This window comes from Petaurus breviceps, unplaced genomic scaffold (assembly GCF_028583685.1).
Source record: "Petaurus breviceps papuanus isolate PSGF00001 unplaced genomic scaffold, PetGlider_PUasm1.0 175, whole genome shotgun sequence".
Taxonomy (NCBI): Eukaryota; Metazoa; Chordata; class Mammalia; order Diprotodontia; family Petauridae; genus Petaurus; species Petaurus breviceps.
Genome location: NW_027185764.1, coordinates 54,622,141 through 54,629,906, shown reverse-complemented (window position 1 = coordinate 54,629,906; position 7,766 = coordinate 54,622,141).

The window sequence follows — 7,766 nt, the reverse complement described above, 5'->3', positions numbered from 1 at the left end:
CTCCAAGACCATGGGTTTCCCCACCCACATACCTCCCCTATGGGTTTCTCTAAATGTGCACATTCCTGGGAGAGTGTGACCCAAGTTTATTGGTAGACATTATTAGCTTTGTTTCCTTTATATTGAGTAACTATGATATTGCTTTATGTTTAAGATCTAAAATTGTCATGGTGTCATGTAAATGGAAAGTATACTAGTGGGAAAATCAGAATATACACTGGTGAGTAGTAGGACTGTATCCCTCCCACAACAAAGTTATTTCTAGGACCCTGAGAGAGTTTTCATTTGGAGCTGTATAGTGGTGGCCTCTCTCTGGAAATCCCACACCAGTCAATGTAGCAGAAGCTAAGGGGAAGTGAGTCAGCTCAGAGACTAAGAATGGCCATGTCTACACAGGTGTTAGACAAAAATGAAAGTCCCTACCCTCAAGTTGACTTACATTCTACTTGTAGATACAATGTACCCACAAATAATATGAAGCAAAGTCAAGAGGAATGGAGTGTTAATGACTGGGGACCTCAGGAAAGGCCTCTTGAGCCATCTGGTCTCATAGGACCCTAACAAGAGATGACTATGAAGACTGAGAATGTGGAAAGCACTGCTGTCCTGGACAGTGCATCTCAAATGACATTATATTGTAACCATCTGTAGCAGCAAGCACCCCAGTGTCCCCAGGGTGCCTGCTCACACAAGTTCTTGGATCTGCTTTGTTAAAGGAAAGCAACTCAAAATGGGTTAACAAGCTTACTTTAATCAGTCAGACATATATCGTTTACCTTGTTCAGGAGAAAAGGTCAGCGCCCTGAACCTCAAAGTATACAGGCATAATTATCAAGACAGAAACATCAAGTAGACAGATTTCCAAACTGTCCAACCATTACATCCATACCCAGTCAACATCTGGGTTTCCACATTCTGGGTTTTTCAAAGCCGGGGGACTCTCAACAACGGCTTCCCAGAACTCAGATCAAATCACAGAATACTTCTCAAAGTGAGTCCCAAAAACAAAGCTAAACATCAGGGCTTATATAGCCTTCTCCTGGCTCAGAGAATGTAACAACCTTATTGACTCACTGGCCAATCAAGAAGTATCTACTGAAAAACAAGCCTCCCCCACCCCAGGCTTCAGGTGCACATTAGCCTAGGGGCAGGGAAGATCTTTAAAATTTACATTCTTATTACACCATCCTAAGATACTTTTGAGAAAAAAATAATCTTTATAGATTTCTAGCAGTAGGCAGCCTGAGTGACAAAAACTGCCCATATCTGGGATATATCAGAGTAAGCTTGAAATTAACCATTCACAGAGTGTCTCAAAAATATCCAAACATTCTTTGAACAATCTAAGAAGATTCCTTTATCTGAGATGGAAAACCTCAGGCAATGGCATAATCACATAATCAAGCTGTCACTTTGAAGCATGTAAAGAATCATAGGATTATAGATTTAGTGCTGGAAGAGACTTTATAGGGAAAATTAGTCCAACTTCATTTTACAAATGAGGAAACTAAGGTCCAGATAAATTAAATGGCTTGGTCAGAGTCTTATAGCTACTATATTAAGGGTGTGAGTTGGGATTTAAATACAAGTTTTATCTACTCCAAGTCCAACATACTATTCACACTATGTTTCCTCTCTACTATAATGTTGATAGAGAAGAATCAGAAGTTACATATATATGCATGTGTATATGTATGTATATAGACACACACATATATTATACACACACACACACACACACATATATACACACACTGTCCATAATAGGAATGAAATCTACTACATGTAGGCCAGACTAATTTATTTTTCCTTAAAAGCAAGAAAATCATCCTTGAGACTTAACTGGTCCAAAGTTGCTGGTCTCTTAAAGCATAAAAAGCCAAGCTCCCGTGGAGTAAAGTCTCCTCAAATTTAATGAATGTCCCATTGCCATATGAGTCAAAAAACCATTACAATCCAATGTACCCTCCTAAAAGATATAATTCCACATGTTGACAAGGGAAACTGTATCTATCAGTACCATCTATCAGTGATATATCCTTTCCATGCTATTGTCAGGTAATATAACTTTGCACAATTTCAAATGGTCTATGAGTACCTCATTTCATCCCACTTCCAAGCTTAAATCACCAGACTTATGGCAAGTCACTCCTAGCCCACAACATTTAGCATTAGGTAATAGGATTGGACTATAATGACCTCATTGCTGACTTTGGGACTATAACTGGAAGATAATTCAGGGCAAGGCTAGGCTTGCTTTATCAAATGATTGTATATGGCAACCTAGTATACCATATAGCTATGCAATGATAGCTGTATGTGGGGAAGCCTCTCAATGGAACAGAGAGAGGCTCTCTGATGACCTAATAAGATTAATCTTGTTGTTAACTTTTCAGTCATGTCTGACTTGTGATTCTGTGGTCCACACTGTCCAGGGAGTTTCCTTGGCAAAGATATTGGAGTGGTTTGCCATATCCTTCTCCAGTGGATTAAGGCAAACAGTGATTAATTGACTTGCCCAGGGTCACACAGTTAGTAAATGTCTGAGGCTGAATTTGAACTCATGTCTTCCTGACTCAAGTTCTAGCCCTCTATCCACTGAGCACCCAGCTACATACTAATCAAACAAAGATTAAGTGACTTGTTCAAGGTCATACAGCTAGTGTCAGTGGCCAGATTTTAGTTTAGGTCTTCCTGACTTTAGGCCCAGCACTCTATCCAGTGAGTCATCTAGCTGCCATTTTTGTCTCTAAGCAAAGGAAGTTGACATGGAAGACAAAAATATGACCATGGTAAACATTTCCTGGGTATGGTGAATGGTTAGGGGAGACAGGGAGCATAAGGAAAATGAAACATAAACTGTCCCTGAATATTCTAAAACTCAAGAAAGCTCTTGGTTTTTAAGGCTGTTTCCCTGAAGGCACAGGGGCATTATTGTGTAATAGTACAAATGAAAAGGTCCATACTAATGGGAGTTAGAGTGATAGGCTACAGGTAGGAAGTATATTCCTCATTCCAGAAGTCTTAATAGAAATTGTGTTGGGGCGACTAGGTGGCATAGTGAATAGAGCACCGGCCCTGCAGTCAGGAGGACCTGAGTTCAAATTCAGCCTCAGACACTTAACACAAAACTAGCCATGTGACCTTGGGCAAGTCACTTAACCCCAATTGCCCTACCTTCCCCCCTCCAAAAAGCAGAAAGAAAGAGAGAGAGAGAGAGTGAGAGAGAGAGAGAGAGAGAGAGAGAGAGAGAGAGAGAGAGAGAGAGAAGGAGGGAGGGAGGGAGGAAGGAAGGAAGGAAGGAAGGAAGGAAGGAAGGAAGGAAGGAAGGAAGGAAGGAAGGAAGGAAGGAAGGAAGGAAGGAAGGAAAGAAGGAAGGAAAGAAGGAAGGAAGGAAAGAAGGAAGGAAGGAAAGAAATGTGTTGAAATCACTTAGATGAGCAATACAAAGGAAAAGAATGGGAGTAAGAGTGAGGACAAGAACTGGAAACTGACCCAAATAGCAAGAGAACCTTGGGAACACCTTATAAATAGCCCACCACTTCCTCCACAGAAGGGTTAGAGTGTGGTCATCTTTTCCCCACCAAAGAGCCCAGAAATCTGAGGAGAAATTTAAACAATACCTGTTGAGACCTTGCAATAATGGTTGGTGAGGAAGTGGTCAAAGGGGCCATTGTAGAGCTCCTCAAAGGAGAAGAGTTCCTTCAACTTATAGAATATTTACTTCTTCAGAGCCAGAGGACCTATGTGGGGATCATCCTTCAAGAGTTTTTAGTTTGCTAAGATAAGCAGTTGAATGTATCTGGCCCCATAAACATATGTTCTCATCACAGCTGGTTCCTTGATGATTCTTATCAAGATAGAAGGTGAACTTCCCAAAAGGCACATATTGATGGACTAGATCTATGCCATGGACAGTTCCATCTCTGATCCTCCTATTCCCAAATTAGTGGAAATAAGTATGTTAATTTAGGATGAGCAATTTGATTTGGTTTTAAGTCTTCATTTTATAACTAAGTAGTTGTTATGTAATGTTTTCTTTCTGCTATAATAAGATAAGCACTTGAGTAATTGATAAACAGCAATCAACAATATATGTTTTGCCAGAGTCTGGTAAACAACTGATAAAAAAAAATACTTGATAATGTGGTGGAATAACTGAGGAAAGAATTCAAACTATACAAAAACCAGCAAATAGCAAAACAGGCATACTAAATGGGTCAATGGACTCCCCAGTCAGTCCAAAGACCCTGAATACAGAGTGAGACAGATTTTTATGTATTAAAAAACAATTAATCAAATAAGACAACTAATTAAAAGAAAACAATGAACCAGCATAACAAAATTAGGTAATCTGATTTCTAATTTTGGAAAGATTAAGGACTTTCCAACTTGGGAGGGGGAAAGCAAAAGAGTGCAATTCCCTGAAATCAGAAAAAAGAGGTGTCTCACTCCCCTCAAGTGTCTGTATTCAATCAAAGGAATAATTGATTGACATTATAGGGTCACTTTTCAGATAAGACATATGGATTGCTTGATATGTATAATTGTGAGAAAACTCATTGCATTAATCTTCAGATCTGACTGGGTTTCTAATCAGCATAACCTTGTTCCTTAGTTAGAAATCTCTAAATGGGGGCAGCTAGGTGGAGCAGTGAACAGAGCACCGGCCCTAGAGTCAGGAGGACCTGAGTTCAAATCCGGCCTCAGACACTTAACACAAAAACTAGCCATGTGACCTTGGGCAAGTCACTTGACCCCAATTGCCCTTCAAAAAGCAAAAAAAAAAAATCTCTTAACAGCAGGTAGAGGTAATCTAGTTTCCCAGGCACTCAGGCATAGGTTCAAACAATGCAATAAGACTTTCTCACAATTCCTGTAATTGAATAAAGTTTTCTCACAAGAAAAAAAGTTGAACTAGATCCATAATTGAATAGAAAGGGAACTAAGCCAGATCTAGAATTGAGTCACAAGACAGAGTCATTGTGGTTCACTCAATTATCATAGTAATGGCATTAGGAAACTAAAGCTTTATATAGTAGTTTCCTTTCTTTATAAGCTTAGATAATCAATCATCAATCAGAACTTAGAAGTAAGTTGTAAACACTCTTAGCCAGAGTCATAAAATGCTATGAGAGGCCCCAGTCATCAGTTTGCTTCTGGGTCATGACCAGGACAGACTCCTTCATTCCTCACACTTGGAAATTCAAGCATCCCATGTTCTCTTGAGAGCATTACTTGTTGATGGAGATTTTCCAGAATGCCACCTAGCAGGAAGGCAAACAGTCTCTGGCTGGGCAGAGAAAGAACATTGTCATGAGCACTGGTATGACACATACTTACTGGAACCTTTGGAAATCTGGTAGGTGATTTGTTCCTACAGGGGGTTAATGTTTGCATCATTGAATAGTCAATAAAGTGTGGTTGTATTCTTTGATGAGTATATCTTGCTAGTGTTCCATCAGCCCTAATAAGTTTGTGTAACAGTAAAACAGTTCTGTGTGTGCACTGTATATTATACTCTGTGAACATCCTGCAAAGGCAATAATTACAGCCTGCCTTTTTAGCAGGGCCCCAGGTGAATAGTGTCAGGTTTTAAATATGCCCCTCCCAAACCACCAGAAGAGCATGGATTCTTCAACTGGTAAAATTTGAGTGAGAGATGAGGACAGGTCTTTAGCAACATTCCAGGCAAATACAATTTTCTTCATAAACAGACACTCTGAAGAAAGAGACATAGCATCCAACATCTGGCTCTGTTGACTGAGGGTGAGGACATCCTCTCCCATAAGGAATTTTATGTGAGGCTCCTGAAATACTGAACTTAGAAAGAGAAGATTGATCACCAGTCTATGTGGATGCTAGTAAAACTGTATCAGGAAATTTATGTTGGTAGTGTAAGAACCATTCTGAACTACCCTGTCTTGAGGCATTCACAAAAAACTTTGTCCAACTAGGCAGTCTTGAATCAGCCCACAGTCTAGATCTAGACGAGAAACTTCTAGGATGAGACCCATTTAAAATTAATGATGGGTTTTCCCCAAGGCTCATCCACAGGAACAATAGGTAACCGTGGGTCATATGTTTGATTCATGGCTGCTCAAAAAGAGAGTGATTGTCAAATAAAAGGCAAGCAGATGCTAGCATCCAGGTTATTATCATACAATAGGACCTCCATTGCATCTATAGGGGTATCCTAGTTTTCATCTGGGGTGTTAGGAGCAGGATCCAGAGGGAAGTAGCATCTCTTCTTAGGAGGACATGAACAGAAGATCCCTACGTGGTAGTTGTAATGGCTAATCAGGGTGGGTGTATTGTGAGAATGGAATTATACATTCTTAGGAGTTAGTACTTATGCAAGACTTAACAGCAACTGACTGTTGTGCTAAGACCAAATGGAATCTCTTGGAGTTGTGTAGCAGCGAGCACCCCAAAATACCCAGGGTGGCTGCCAACTCAGGTTCTTAGATCTGCTTTTCTAAAGGAAAGCAACTCAAAATGGGTTAACAATCTTGCTTTAATCAATCAAACATATCATTTACCTAGTTCAGGGGAAAAAGGTCAGCACCCCGAACTTCAGAGAAAACAAACAAGTTGCAGGCAGAAGTTACAAGAAGACAGAGAAATAGATCAAGCATGACCCAGAACCAACAGGTCTCCAACTGTCTAACCATTACATCCATACCTAGTCACAGTTACCAGAGAGGAAAGCACCAACATCTGGGTTTTCAAAGTCAGGGGACTTAACAACTCCCCAGAGTCTCATCTGGCCAAATCGCACAACACTTCTCAAAGTGAGCCCCAAAACAAAATCTCACATCAGGGTATATATAGCCTGCTCCTGGGTCAGAGCATGTCACCACCCTCTTGACCCACTGCTTAATCACAGAGCACCAAGGTGTGGGCATTCCTGAAAACCAAGCCTCCTGCCACAGGTTCAAGGTGCACTTAAGCCTATCAAAGGGCCTAGGGGCAGGGAAGATCTTAAATTCCCATTCCCATAACAAGTTGCCTGAACCATCTCATGTATACTTATCAAATTTGTATATGACACAAAGTTCGAAGGGATAGTTAATGAAGTCAGTAGATGACCGACTGTATCCAAAAACATCTTGATATACTACAGCATTGAGATGAGTCTAATAAAATTAAATTTAGTTGAGATAAATATAAAGTTTTGTACTTCATATAAAAAATTCAACTTTACAACTATAAGATGGGGGAAGCACAGTTAGATTTTGAAAAGATCTGTAGGGTTTAGTGGTTTACAAGGTCAATATTAGTCAACAGTATGATTTTGCAGTCCAAAAAACTAATGTAATCTTGGGCTACATTAAGAGAGACAGCTTCCAGAAATAGGGATCTAATGGTCCCTCTGTACTCTGCCCAATCAGGACTCATCTGGGGTATTGTTTTAATATCTCGGCATTACAGTTTAAGGACAATGATAAGCTGAAAACTGTCCAAGAACAGATAACAACCTCAGAAGACCTAAAGTGAACCATCCAACACCCTTCATCTGAAGTTATATTTTATGAGTTGAGCAAAGCAACATAGTCTTTCTTACAAAATAGAGAGGGTACAGAATGCCTCCACTCTTAAATAGAAATGGTTTGAGACTTCTGGCCAAGATGGCTTCTTGAACATAGCTATGCCTAGCTCACACATACCTACTGGAGGAAAAACCCTGACTTCACACTTCCTCCATGTGCTAACTGTACACACACACACACACACACACACACACACACACACACACACACACA